At 41.8% G+C, this 15,609-nt stretch overlaps 1 pseudogene across 1 annotated transcript; it reads left to right on the top strand.

The window, feature by feature from the left end:
• The first annotated feature begins 1,540 nt into the window (after positions 1 to 1,540).
• On the top strand, positions 1,541 to 3,582 carry LOC116527984 (annotated as a pseudogene). Its single transcript, XR_004258807.1, has 2 exons — positions 1,541 to 2,782; positions 2,879 to 3,582. The product of XR_004258807.1 is annotated as a T cell receptor beta variable 12-4-like (transcript).
• The last annotated feature ends 12,027 nt before the right edge of the window (positions 3,583 to 15,609 follow it).

Here is a 15,609-nt window from a genome sequence, read left to right as displayed (position 1 = left end):
TTTTTTTTTGCGGGGGACAGAGTTTCGCTCTTGTTACCCAGGCTGGGGTGCAATGGCGCGATCTCGGCTCACCGCAACCTCCGCCTCCTGGGTTCACGCAATTCTCCTGCCTCAGCCTCCTGAGTAGCTGGGATTACAGGCACGCGCCACCATGCCCCGCTAATTTTTTGTAGTTTTAGTAGAGACGGGGTTTCACCGTGTTGAACAGGATGGTCTCAATCTCTTGACCTCGTGATCCACCCGCCTCGGCCTCCCAAAGTGCTGGGATTACAGGCGTGAGCCACCGCGCCCGGCCTCCCTGGAAAATTTTTAAGGGAAACCCTGGGGTTGGACCTAGATTCAGGGGCTGGGCTGCAGCTGTCTGGAGTGAAGCCTGGGAATGAAGGAATTAGAGACCAAGCAATTTGCATCTATTGGTGTGGAGATGGGTTTTGCTTTAAACTGAGCTCTGAATGGGGCTGAGTGGCAGGTGTGCTTGCTGTGGCTATACCTCTGAGCTCCGTTACCATGTGGATGTATGAGGAACTGGGGTGGTACAGTGCCAGTGTTCTGGGTTGGGAAAGCAGGGAAGCAGTTTTCATGTCACAGGAGCCTTGGAGAGCCTGGTCCCAAACCCCCAAACTGGCTCAGGGCAGCCCTACCTGCTCTGTTGAGAGTAGAGGGAAGAGTGGGGAGAAACAGAGCGCTACCCTGGACCACCGGAGAGACGCTGTCCCCCAGTGAGGGGACAATCACAATTACAACACCAGCAGCATATACACTTATTAGGCAGGCACTAGGGTGGAGTAGAACAGAATTTTCTCCACCAAGAAGTTTTGCTCTCAGCAGGAACCTGCCCTAGTCTATTCATAGTTTACCTCTGCTACTCACTTCAGACTCCTGTGTGTCCCCTGGAAGAAGGTGGGGTCTGGGCAGAGATAGTGTCTTTTCTTTTTTTCTTTTGGCTTGAATTAAAGTTCTTTCCATGTGACTTGTTCATCTTCCTCTACCTATGTTTTGTATCTAGCTTCTGCCTCTTGTGTTCATGTATGACTTGGATACTATAAAGTATTTGATTTCTATTGCTACTGTAATGAATTACCACTAATTTCAGAGGCTTAAACAAAATACATTTGCTACCTTACAATACTGGAGGCCAGGAGTCCAAAATGAGTGTAACTGGGCTAAAATCAAGGTGTTGGCAGGGCTGCATTCTTTCCCGAGGCTCTCCAGGAGAACTGTTTTTCTCCCCTTTTCAGCTTCTAGAGGCCACCAGCATTCCTTGGCTCACAGCCCCACCAGCATTCCTTGGCTCACGGCCCCATTCAATCTTCAAAGCCAGCAAGGACTGGCTGAGCCTGTGCTCATGCTGCATCACTCTGACGTTCACTCTTCATCCTCCCTCTTCTACATTTTAGCATCTTTGTGACTACATTGGGCCCACCTGGAAAATCCAGGACACTCTCCCTGTATTAAGGTCAGCTGACTGGCAACTTTACTTAGTGTGGAACTTTAATTTTTCTTTAACAAGTAATTTAACACATTTTTAGGTTCCAGGGATTAGCCCTGGACACGGTTGGAGGGCCTTAGTTCTGCTTACCAAACCTAGGAACTTGGTAACAGGGAGGAAAACAAAATGATCATCTGGTAACCAGAATGTTGACCACGATTTTACATCCCACACCTAACAGACACAAAAAGGGATGAAGGCCACAAGGAAACAGACACCTCAGGTCACACAAACTTGGCTGTAAACAACTTTCTCCCTGGGATCAGCAGGTGCCCTGGGGTGCAGGGGACTCAGCGGTATGCCACTGTGCTAACAGCAAAAATGTGGCCTTAAACTGTTTCTTCTTTGTTAGCAATTAACCTACTTGACCAACCCACAGAGCGGAGGCTTCTCACAGCTCTGTACACTCTACACCCTGAGAGGAAGTCTGCTAGTGAGATGCAAGACACTTTAATAAGGAAAAGTCCAGGTGCTAAGATTAAGAAACATTGAGCTTTGCTGGAGGTAAAAATAAGATGTAAATCAACTCGAGCACCTAATTTTCAAATCTTTGTGAAAAGCACAATCTTCTTTCCATTTTATTGTATGAATAAAGAATGCAAGAGATTCTGTGTTCTGGGCTTCGCAAACTCAATAGAATTCAAGAATAAATAAACTCAGGTCTTTCACTGCAAAGAAGAGCTTTGAAATCTAATGAGCTTTCAGGATATCCGTTCAGATTTTTATCTCTAACAATGCAGTTGACATGCTTGCCCTTCCTGAGGAGCTCAGAGGCCAACTCCTAACTCACTGGTGGATAATTTAAGTGCTTTCAAAGGAGTAAGAGCCCAGAGCCACCAGTGAGAGAAATAGCAGAGTTTGCAAAGAATCTGACTTGCTGTAAGACAATGAGTTCATATTTAAATAATTGGAGTTTGAGGTGCAGGTGAATATAGTTGGCTGGATCCTAGGTAAGATATACTATAGAGAAGGCTTTATGAATTGATAATATCAAAACAAACCTACAGGGAGCCTCCACAGGTGTGCCTTTGTGTCTCAGCTCAATTATAGTTCAGTCCTGCCTGATTCATCTCCCAGAGATGCAGCCTCCGATTAAAGGAGCTTTCAAGTTGGGGGCGGTGGCCCATTCAGTGATGTCACTGACAGATGCATCTTGTGAGGATAAAATGTCACAAAATTCATTTCTTTGCTCATGCTCGCAGAGGCCTTGGTCTGGAATGTTCCACACCTGATCTCACTCTGCCATGGGCTCCTGGACCCTCTGCTGCGTGTCCCTTTGTATCCTGGTATTGAGTGAGTTCGATATGTATTATGGTCATGCTGAATCTTTTATTGATGACTCCTTATATTTTTTTTTATTCGGTCCCCCAATTCTGTCTTCTTTTATAGCACAAACAGATGCTGGCGTTATCCAGTCGCCCAGGCACAAAGTAACACAGATGGGACAATCGGTAACTTTGAGATGTGAACCCATTTCAGGCCACAATGATCTTCTCTGGTACAGACAGACCTTGGTACAGACAGACCTTGGTGCAGACTCTGGAATTGCTTAGTTACTTCCGCAGCCGGACCCTTGTAGATGACTCAGAGATGCGCCAGGATCGATTCTCAGCAGAGATGCCTAATGCATCATTCTCCACTCTGAGGATCGAGCCCACGGAACCCAGGGACTCGGCTCTGTATCTCTGTGCCAGCACCTTTCCCACAGCGCTGCAGAATCTCCCCCTCCCTGTGCAGAAACCCTGGTGCTTCCTCTTCTTCCCACACCTCCCAGCAGTCCTGGGCAAAGTCTTTCCTGCTCCCCCCTCACTATGATAATTAAGTGGGTTTGGGGCGTGACCAAAACAGAAGACGGTAGAATATTAACATGAAAATCATGTGTAGGGGATAATGTAGAAAATGAGTTTTGGGAATTTCTCACAAATTGTCTAAGGAGTCAGGATTCATAGGCATGTAGATAAATCTTAATTACCCACACTGTAGGTTTCTTTGCCTTTCAGCATTTGCCATTCCCATTAGCAAGCTGAGAGCTCCAGAGAATGGCTGTGTCTTTTGAACTAGTCTGCCCTCTGCATTTTCTTTTCGCTCTAATCTGTGAACAGAAATTTCCCCTACAAGTTTTCTTGATTGTAAAAGAGAGTTCCTCTCTATGACTTTCTCGATCGTGAAAGAAAGTTCTTTTCTATGGCATTCCTTACAATGTTAATTTCAACTTACCATTTATACAGGGATTTTGCATTGCACTTAAGAGTGGGTAATACAGGCAGTTTAATAGGTTAGATGTAAGCTGCCCCTCCTGAATCCATTTGTCTTTATCCTGCTTAGGGAGAGCCAAGTACTAGCTGAAAGGCTGTGTGACAACTCACAGAACACTGACATGGTCTCCTCCACTGCCTGCTTGGAGCTATCCCCATGTATCCACACAGAGTGTCTAAAAGCACACAGGCCTGGCCAGCCTTACTTTAACCTCTTTCCTCCCTGATGCTGTGTCCTGGACAGCCATATCTATCTATATATATTTTTTGGGTTATGCTACACATTTCTACACTGCACTTGAAATTCATTCTGAAGAGTTATAAATTTATTTTCTTCTATAGTAGTACTTGCATGCTGATTACTTCTCAACCCCTATCAGGGAATCATTGGCAGTTGTTGTAAAGGATTCCTGTATTTTGAGTGCCCAATACAATCTGGGTTTCCCAAGTTCTTCCATATAGGCAGATTTCACTTGTCATTGTCCTAGTTTTGTTATTTAAAGGTCAAGGTGGCCGGGTGTGGTGGCTCATGCCTGTAATCCCAGTACTTTGGGAGGCTGAGACGGGTGGATCACGAGGTCAGGAGTTCAATGCCAGTCTGGTCAAGATGGTGAAAACCCGTCGCTACCAAAAATACAAAATTAGCCAGGCATAGTGGCATACGCCTGTAGTCCCAGCTACTTGGGAGGCTGAAGCAGAGAACTGCTTAAACCCAGGAGACAGAGGTTGCAGTGAGCTAAGATCACGCCACTGCACTCCAGCTGGGGCTGCAGAGGGAGACTGTCTCAGAAAAAAAAAAAAAAAAAAAAAGATCAAGGCTTTCAAGATCAGAACAGTACAGAATAAAATTCTATGGGGTTCAGTCACAATGGTGGGAGAGATTGTAAAATTATAATAGTTACAAACCTTCCAGCCTTCCAAGGTTTGTGACTATTATAACAATGTTTGTGACCATTACAACAATGTTTGTGACTATTATAATATTACAATCTCTCCCACCATCCTGACTGAACCCCCACAAAATTCAGATACTTTTTAATGTAGATCGAGAGACCTACTCTGTGTTTATATCTTGTTTTGGTGTCTTTCTTGTTCTTTGGGCCTCTCTCGGCTGCCTCCAGATCATTTTCCTTTCTCCTTCAAAGCCCAGCTCGTTTACACACAGGACATTAGAACACGACCCTTCATTGCTGCTCTTGCTGCTTTCCCTTCAGAACTCTCTTCTCATTCAGTGCTCCTGTCTGCTACTAATCCTGCCATCATTCTTAACGACTACTCATCACACAGACCATTTCTACACTGATTTGGTTCCGCACTTTCTTGACTTCCCCTTTCGAGGAGTTTTTGAACCTATAATCTTTTTAAGAGTTGCTTTCATGATTATAGTAAATACCTACTGAATAAATGCATGTCTTCCTCAGCTTTCAGATTTCTGAGGGTTGCGACTTTGTTGACTATTTTATCCATTAATTTTAACTTTGTATATTAGACAAGGAAGGTATTAAAATCCCATGTTTTAAGTCAATGAATCAATAAAGAGATTTAAAGAGACAAATGCAAAACAAAATTGTTTAGAGCTGCTATTCTGGGCTGGACTACAGATAGACGGTGTAAGAAGTAGTAAAATCATCTGGTAATTTCAACTTATGTTTAGAATCTTTGGTTGGAACAGCTCCAGGGGAATCAAGGGATCAGAGGTGGAAAGAGAGACGAAGGGGCTAGGAGGTGAGAACTGGCTAGGGTAGCATTCTCTATCTTAAAGTTTTCAAAGATAATATCAAGGTTCTCAATTTATTTTTAATATTTTTTGAAAATGAAAAGGAAATTATGCACGTGACCTAAGCTATACACAATAAGAAAACTGACACATAATGCTGAGATGGAATGATATTAAAATTCTGTGAAACTCACAAACTATTCTCATGTTGATTGGCAGTGCTGTGTGTTACAAAAATAAATTTAAAAATGATTCCTTTAAAAACATCATTTTTAAAAATCAGCGTTTTCCAAGAATGGGGGAAAATTAAATTCTTATTTTGGTGGTACAAGAGATAAAGTGTGGGGCTTCCCGTACCCCCCCGCCCCACCCCGACCCAGCCAACCGTCCTTTCCTAGGCCCATGCCTTCTAAATGTGCATCTGCTCAGGGAAAGGGAAGTGTAGCTGTGCAGGAAAAGTGGCAGTTCAGGAAATCAGGAGCTTGAGGGCTTGATGCAAGGGTCCCAGAAGAGGGCAGGGCACTGGTGATCAGAGGGGTTTAGGGAGCATGCTGCTAGGGTAAGCTGTGCATCCAAAGTGGTTCCTTTTGTTTCCTTTAACAGTTAATTTTTTTTTGATTATTATTACTTTAGTTGTCCTCCATATCTACCTCTTTAGTATGACTGGCTACTCCTCTTTCCAACTCTTCATGCACTACCCTGGATCTCACCCTAGGAAGGAACAAAGCCCCAAACTCTCACTAGCTGCGCCCATGAAACAACTCTTCCTGGCAGGCTGTGATCTCACCAAGCGCGATCAAGTTGATCAAGTTATAAACTGACTCCATCACTAGTCTAAAGGGCCATGGCAAGAACAGCTGCTGGAGAAACCCTAATTACAGTGTGAGGAGAGACGTAAGGATTTTAAAGCAGTTTTAAAACTAGTCCTTCTCGAGAACCAAACATATAACGGGTCACTGGGACTTGTCTCTGATGTGGGTTAAAGAGGAAAGAACAGACAGAAACAAGGTTCTGATGCCTGCTCTGTTCCTACGACTCTCCCCAGAAGTCACAGCACCTGCTGCAATTTCCCTTACCTTTCTGTGACACAGCCTTTCTTTGTCGGGTCCTCCTCCCTGTGACTTAAGCCTCTCTCCCTGCCCTCCCCTATCTCCCTTCTTCCAGAAAGTTCCTCTGCCATTCCCAGAGACTTGCAGAACACTGGGGTTTGAAATACATTAAGCACATAATTTTTTTTTTTTTTTTTTTTGAGACGGAGTTTCGCTCTTGTTACCCAGGCTGGAGTGCAATGGCGCGATCTCGGCTCACCGCAACCTCCGCCTCCTGGGTTCAGGCAATTCTCCTGTCTCAGCCTCCTGAGTAGCCAGGATTACAGGCACGTGCCACCATGCCCAGCTAATTTTTTGTAGTTTTAGTAGAGACAGACGGGGTTTCACCATGTTGACCAGGATGGTCTCGATCTCTTGACCTCGTGATCCACCCGCCTCGGCCTCCCAAAGTGCTGGGATTACAGGCTTGAGCCACCGCGCCCGGCCTAATTTTTTAAATTAATAATTTCTGTTAAGTGATGAAGGTTACATACATGAATTATGCACAGAAAAATCACAGTAAACTTCTGAGATAATGTTCGACAGCATATGTAACAATCGGGTTAGCTTTGATGAAGGAATTTGGGACTCAGGGTGAGAAGACAAGATAAGTTAGCAGACAAGAAAATGAGATGATTTATTCTGTAGTAGTTGGGAACTTGTTAAAAACAAATGGAGAAAGAAATTGTTGAAAACAATAAATCCCTTAAGAGGTCTGGGAATCCTGTCGCTTACATGGAATAGAAACTGAAAGAGATTAGACAGAGCGATTCAGAATAAATGAGTATCTCAGACTAAGACTTTTGGTTTGTATCTCTTCACAGGCTGAAATTTTTAATCGACTTTTAAAAGCAACACTAAATAATACTGTGATAGCCAATATTTTTATTTTTAAAGATCTTTGATTTCCACATGAGAGTCACTTGTCATAAAAGATAAATGATGAGAATGATTTGTATTAAAATTTATTTGGAAAAAAGGCTTGCATTTTTCTTATTAAAGCAATTTTTCACAGATAAATTGATCTTTAGCCCATGTGAGAGTGCATTTCTTGGCAGTGAGAGAACTAATAACTAGATTATGGAATGTACCAATAAGAAGTAAAGTTAATCCTTCCCAGCTTATATATGAGATGTGTGTGTGTGTGTGTGTGCGCGTGTGTGTGTGTGTGCGTGTGTGTAATTACATACACAACTAAGCTTTTTAAGTCTTAAGCTTCATAACACTCTGAACTAAGACAGTTTTTCTTCTTCACTTCGTCACTGAGATAGCGAACATCCTGCTTTTTCCAACCCACTCCACCTACACCTATGTTTCCCTGTTCTGACTTCAATATGTCTTTTCCCTTGTCCCATTCCAGATATGCTCAGGAATCATATGCACGGTCTTCTCCAAACTGTCCTCTCAATGGTCTGCAGAACAATAAAGATTTTTGAGGGCAGGACTGTGGAGGAACGAAGACAGGGTCTGTGGTGCACCCTCTAGAAGAACTGACAATACCTCTGTAGCCAACACCTTTAAGACCTCAGAGTAAAGTATCTATTTTCTGAAAAGTCATCTACATTTGACCTCTTTTCTTTTCTGGTTGCACTTTAAATTAGTATATAAACTGGGCTGTGATTTTGGGATATTGGGTGGTGGGTGGGGAGGCACAGATTGTCTCCAGAACCTGCTATAGCAAAGTTTCATTTGAAAACAAGAATGATCATGGAGAACAAGAAGATACAGCATGTTAAATCTTCAAAGATGTGGGAAATCTGTGGTTTTTAAATCTCTCTGCATCTAGAGTTTACCTTAATGAGCCTCACAGAGTTTCAGATGTATTGAAGGAAAAGGAAAGTGAGTGCACTCCTACAGCTGGGGCAGTGCCGAGGCTAGGACACCTTGAGCTTTATCTTAGCTTTCCTATGAAGAAAGACTTTGGCCATTGATTTTAACTTTCCACTCTTCAGTGATGTGATAAGTTAGGAACACATAATCTAACATAAAAAATGCATGATCAAATTTGAATTATAGCCAAATCTTACAAAAAATGTATATAAAATATTTAATTTTGCAAAAAAAAGTGTTGCAGTGATCTCCAATCTTGTTTACCTTTTTCATCTTCAATATGCCACACAGAGTTTGGCACATAATAGATGATAAGTAAATTTATTTTAACTTTGTTGAGTAAATGACAATAATATTTCACATTCTCTCAATACAGTAGTTGAATTCTATGTGTACCTTCTTAGCAGCTAGTTTCAAAAGAAACTTCATTAACACCAAGCAAGTCCATTATTGAACAGATACAACACAGGACAAAATAATTTTATTTAGATACTATTTTTAGGCATAGAAGGAAGGTGAAGTTGACCAGTAGGAGATGGGACATGAAGGGATAAAGGTGCTTATTTGGCAGTGGTGCTGTGCTGAATCCAGTCCATGGAGTTGCAGACTTGAGTGTAGACACAGGTTTGCCTTGCAGAGCACAGCCATAGCCTCAGGAGACAATGCCCTGGAGCTCTCCATTGCAGACCATGAGGCCACCTGAATTACACTGATCAATAGGGTGGAGACCACGGTGCTCCTGATTAGGCTCAGATAGGCGAATGGTGTGTAAAATGTTCTTTCATTGTTATGGAGCCATTTTCCCAGGTGGCTGATCCTCCAGAAGGCACCTCCTCTTCTGGAAGCCCAACCATGAATCTAATTACCTCTAGTCTTTCTCCTTCCTCACTTAGCCCCTTGTCTTTCCTTGGTAGGCCAATCAGGTCAAGAGGCCTTGAGAACTGCAGGAATTTAATGCTGCCTAACTAGCTCTGCTCCTTTCACTAGGGTTCCCTTCCACAGTTTACCTCCTTAGAAGGGTACCTGGAAGTGCCATTTGCAGACCGTCTATGAATCTTTTTACCCTTTAGCCATAAATATCACAGAAAGAAAATGTATAATTTAAGTGAAAACTATCCTTTACCTCTCACAATTCATCCCAGGAACAGTTTTACCGTCCTCTGTGTTTTGGAAGAGGGGAGCTATGGTGGAGAAGGATGAGCCTCAGCTGAAACTGAGAAGGAGTACAAATAAACTAACTTGACAAGAGTCCTTTCCACCCTCCAGGAATTCCAGGCACATCACGTTGCCAGTAGTCTTGCCTAGGTAGCCACTGTGACAGGCAGTGCTGGAGAGGATAGGAGTGTTCAGACACTGCAGGAAGTCAGGTAAGTTGGCTGTGGATTTGGGGATTGCAAGAGTAAAAATGGAAGATTACACGTGGGGTTCCTGAAAGTTTTTTTCTCAGTACCTGTCCCCTTTTACCTTACGTGTGCACTCTTTCCCTCAATTAGCCAGTAACTTTTAGTTTGGGAGAAAAACACTTTTTTTTCTGGAAGGTTCTCCAGATAATTCCAACCAATGAGTTGTTCTTTCTCTGACACTAGAATTGGTTACTACCAATCTCACATGTAGAGATTTTTATTTGTCAAGCACGTATATGCTCCAGGCAAGACCAAATACCGAGCCACTGTTCAGTTTACCTCGTCAGTTTCTAGTTCCCTGCACATCACTAATCATATTTCAATTAAATACTCTGATATGTTTATAATACTTTGTTACTGTCACACCTTCTTCATTGCCTGAACAAAACTATCTTCCTTCCTTAGTATATTCTAAAACTCCATATGCCTGTTAAAGCGACTAAATATGGCCTGAGAAGGACTCCATACTTCTATATTTGAGTCCTTGTGGATAAACTGCGACCTATCTTAATAGATATGCATGATTTAAAACCTAACTTAGGAGTATGCTCCTATAACAATAGCTGGTTATTGGCCAATCCCAGCAGCCATAATTCAACCCCTCATAGACTGCTAAGTGTTCAAACTGTGTTCAAATAAGGCAAACACTGAGCTGTAACCAATCCAGTTGTTTCTGTACCTCACTTCTGATTTCTGTACATGACTTTCCCTTTTTTGTCTGTAAATTTGTTCTGACCACGAGGCATTTCTGAAGTCTTTCTGAGTCTGCTGTGATTATGCGGATTGCACGATTCACGAATCATTCATTGCTCAATTAAACTCATTTCAATTTAATTCAGTTGAAGTTTTTCTTTTACTATATTCAAAAACTACTGTCTGGGAACTTTGCGTTACCTGTGAATTTGGACTAACTAACTGGTCCCCAACATGTCTTTCACCTTTAGCATTCTCAGACTTGGTACTTCTGTTCCAGATGACACTTACTGCCACAGCTCAGGGTGTTGTCCTTGCCAGAGATGAGGCACTGAGTGAGTACCAGCAGCTGCCCAGGGTCTTGGCAGAGAGGCTGGACACTTGAAAGCTGATGGTGGCAGGTGAGCTCATCTTAATCAGCATGACGTCATTATCAATGGTGGCTCTATTATATTTGGGGTGGTGGATGATCTTGGCTGCCTTAATGAATTGCTAACTGCCCTCAAGAATATTATCCTTGTGTTCTCCCAGAAGCACCTGGATTCAGCTGGATTAAAGGATCAAAAGTTCCCTAAGGCAGGCCACGGTGGCTCACACCTGTAATCCCAGCACTTTGGGAGGCTGAGGCGGGCTGATCACTTGAGTTCAGGAGTTCGAGACCAGCCTGGCCAACATTGTGAAGCCACTAAACACAAAAATTAGCTGGGCATGGTGTCACATGCCTATAATCCCAGCTACTCAGGAGGCTGAGGCAGGAGAATTGCTTGAACTGAGGAGGTGGAGGCTATAGTGAACCAAGATCGCACCACTGCTCTCCTGCCTGGGTGACAGGCCAAGACAAACAAAAAAAAATTTTTTTTTAAGTTTCCTAAGTGTCTAACTTGAGATCCTTCCACTTCCCCAATCCCCCCTTCATAAGCAGAAACACGGGCATCTTCCTCTTCCAGCGTTCACTCCCACAGGTAATTGTTCACTTAAGGTGGCATTGTGTACTACCACACATGGTGCAGGTTACAGTTTTCCTTATGGAAGTGTCATTACAAGTGCAGACTCATAGTCCGCCATCTTGTTAGATTAATAAAGAATAGGAATGGAATTCCAATGGCCTCAATAAAATAATTAGAGATGAAAAGGCAGTTGGTGGAGTTTGATCAGAACCTGTCACTTGTTCTCTGATTAAGATTACCAATTCTCCATAGGAAGATGAGGCAGGAGTCAGAGGTTCGTCAGAATGTTAAGAAAGCCCAGTAAGTCAGGCTTACTTTTGCTACTGTACTAAAAACATCCGGCATTTTATTATCTGTATATGTCTTTTTTCCTGGTTGAGATATCATGATTAGGACTATGTAACTATTTAAATTCTTAAGCTATTTTATCACTCACCCTTCGATGTCTTTAGCATCCTCATTTGGGAAGACATCAGAGAACCCTAAAGGTTGCCTCTCCATGCAAAAGCCCCTTGATCCATCAGACAATGCTTGAGAGAATAAAAAGCCCCTTAAGATCTGAGTGCTTCACCCCTAAAGCATAACTCTGGAGATCACCCTGATTGGGCTTTGTCAAGGCGGAGGATAACTTGATCTTAGGGCATAGGGAAGTGTGCATTGGTCACGTAAGTCTTGCAGCAGTGAGCTGCAGCCACAGACCATTGGTTCTTGATGAGGGAGTTGCTCCAGCAGTGGTAGCCAAGGTTCAGGGACACCTGGTGAAGGGTGGCATTCTCCTGACAGGTGTACCTCCCAAAGATTTTGTCATTATCATAATAAGTGGGGAAAGCACCTGACAAAGAAAACCTGAAAATTGTCTGTTAAACAGATCCATCTTGGAATTTTGATGCCACTAATTTCTCTCTTTGGTTCTAGCCTGCATTTTTTATTAAATAATTTAACAGATTATTATAAGATTTACCTCCCCAAGCATTCACATTATCCTGGTTGTCTTTTTAGCTTTCATCAATTTATTAAGCATTGTGAAGTCTAACCAATTGATTCCTCGAGATTTCTTGTAGCTCCAAAAGTCTGTGATCATATTACACGGACCTGTTATTCAAATATTTTAAAATAATGTTAGTAAAAAGGCATATAAACAGATAAATTTATAAAAGGTCAATTTGGGACAATTTGATATTAAGTTTTTGTTGTATACAATTTAGCAGTATGAAAAGATAGTCATTTCCCTATTTTATTCATAATGGAATGACATGTTACTTTACAGATGAGACGCTTTAGTGACAATGATGTTGTAAAACACAGCCTATAGATTGCATTTATGAGAAACAAAATTGCTTTCTGCATTAGACCCCTCAGCTCTATATCAATAGACCTTTAGGGCAGAGGAGGTACAGGTTCTGACGCTCACAGCCTCTTCAGGAGCACAAGATTAGTTCCAATTATTAACTTGCAATTTTTAGAAAGGCCAGGAAAACCACTTCCTTAATCTGAGATTTACTCTCATTTGCTTCTCTCCATCATAATTTTACCTGGAAGTTGAGAACAAGTTCTTCTTATTTAAATCTATCCCTGATCACTCCCACTCACTGTAACCTTTCTCCAGAAAGTGATATTTAGTTGTCTATGAACATAAGTACTTTACACAGTTGTTTCAACATGTTAGTTTCTTCAGTAGAGAGACCAGATTCAGCAATCATTGTTGTCTTCCAGAGTGCAAAGCACAATTTTTAATAGGTGATAGAAATTTACCAATTCATTCCCTGCAAGAGATTCATCAGCAGGTCCCAGGGAAGCAAGGAAGATGAAGATCTTGATGGTTTCTCACTGGATCTGGCATAGGCAATAGAATGACAGGTTTTCATCCACAGCTGTGTACAACCCCCATATCTATCATTGACACCCATCATCACCACAGGTGCCAGAAAACCAGTTTCACTGGAATCTCACAAATCTGAACCTAGAGTTTAATTCTGTGATGGATGGAAAAGAATTCACCATCAACTTTATATGTCAACATTTGTTTCCTTTTATAGAAGACTATGGGAATGGAAGGAACAAACCCACTGATCAGCATAGTTGCCCATCACAGGGAAGAAGCTGGAAGGTTGCAGGACAGAGCTACAGGTGTCTTAGGTAGCTGTTGTCTCAACTGTGAGTGTCTATTCTATCTTGAATGGTGCAAATTAGATGTTTAATAACATAAACTCTTTCACAATTATATTCTTTGTTATGGTAGGTCTGGTGTTACATATTCATGTTAACATTTCTTTGTGTGTACGAACAACTTGTTCCCCTGAAAAAAGAACAGCTGTTCTTATTTGAAATTATAATAGATAAATAAACATGATAGTTATATTTACTTAGAGCTTACTGTATATGTCAGGGACATTCTAAGTACTCTGCCTATATTAATTTAGTAATCCTCACTACAACCATATGAGATACCTACTATAATTCCCACTTTACATGGGAAAACTAAGGCACAAAAAGCATATAGGGGATTTGACCAAAATCACACAGCAAATACATGGTAGAATCAAGATTACAAGCTAGAAAATCTGTCCTCAGAATCTGTGATCTTAACTACTATCCCACACTTCCCTGGTCCATTTTCTGGATACCAAGATAACATAGAATTCTTGGTCAAGGATAGTATAACTGAAATATAGATCGCTTACTATGTATCAGGCACTGTAGAATGAATTTACCTGCATCAACTCATCTAGTCCTCACAAACAACACTATAAATGTTGTGCTATAATTCTCATTATTCGAAAAATGTAGCGGAGGAGGCTTAGAGAAGTTAAGTGTTTTTCTTTAAGTTTCATAGCTGTTAAGTGGCCAATTCAGGGTTCAAACTCAAGCAGCCCCACTTGAGGGTCTATGACTTCAACAGTGGTGTCATAAATACAATAAGGGAGACACTCTGAGCTCTGCCAAACCGAGGGCTAACTCCAAGGAGTATTCACAATTTTAGAAAATACAAGAAATGAGTTCCTGGAGCAGAAATTGTCAGAATTAATAGGGCATGATAGAAGTATACAGCTGAGTGCCTCTCAGTGAGAAGTAACTCATAGCTAAATACAGCCATACTCTACACCTATATAATAAATCGAAACGGCCTAGCAGGCCTATTTCTGTTAATGTAAATTATCACTCCTGAAGTAGTTTCTGCTTCTTTTACATTTGAAATATTGCTGCTATCAAGATAACTTGTTCAAAGGCAGCATTTCTCAACCTCAGCACTACACAAATGCTGCGCCAGATAACTCTTGGCTGTGGATACCTGTCCTGTTCATTGCAGGATGTTTATCAGCATCTCTGGTCTCTGGATGAAAATAGCAAGACCTATGTCCTCTAGTCATGACAACCAAGAATGTCTCCAGTCATTGCCATATGTCTCCTGGGAGGCAAAATTATCCCCAGTTGAGAGCCACAGCTCTAAGGGGAAAATAGGGAAACAGGGCTTTCCTTCTAATCCAATCTCCTTAAAAAAGTGTATTAAGGTATTGGACAATATACTCAGTAAATACAGAATGAATGGCACCCCAGACATGAAGCTGCCATTAATTGATCCCTAAAAATTAGGAACTATTAAGGCATAAGGGAAGAGGTAGTTTTGCTTTAAAATAAAAAGTTCAAAATTGCTTACTTTTTAAGGTTTTCACTGGAAATTAAAGTTACTAAAAGTACCTAATGAATTCTCACTAATACATGTAATTCTATCTATATGCAGAGTATACAAAAGGAAAATTAAGATGATTTTTAATGAAAAAAAGTATAAGAAAGGCATAAAATGTTTCCTTTTATTTAAAAAGAATAATTTTAAGAATACTTTCAAAATGTGGATTTAAAAATAAAACAAGGCAGGAAGGAACTAGTGAGTAGGAAAGATGCACAGTAAAAAAAAAAAAAAACTGGGGCCGGGCGCGGTGGCTCACGCCTGTAATCCCAGCACTTTGGGAGGCCGAGGCGGGTGGATCACGAGGTCAAGAGATCGAGACCATCCTGGTCAACATGGTGAAACCCCGCCTCTACTAAAAATACAAAAAATTAGCTGGGCATGGTGGCGCGTGCCTGTAGTCCCGGCTACTCGGGAGGCTGAGGCAGGAAAATTGCCTGAACCCAGGAGGAGGAGGTTGCGGTGGGCCGAGATCGCACCATTGCACTCCAGACTGGGTAAC

The sequence above is a fragment of the Sapajus apella genome, unplaced genomic scaffold, assembly GCF_009761245.1.
Source record: "Sapajus apella isolate SASKATOON/1434 unplaced genomic scaffold, GSC_monkey_1.0 scaffold56, whole genome shotgun sequence".
Classification (NCBI taxonomy): Eukaryota; Metazoa; Chordata; class Mammalia; order Primates; family Cebidae; genus Sapajus; species Sapajus apella.
The sequence above is the reverse complement of the archived record's forward strand: the minus strand, read 5'-3'. Positions and strand labels throughout refer to the sequence as shown.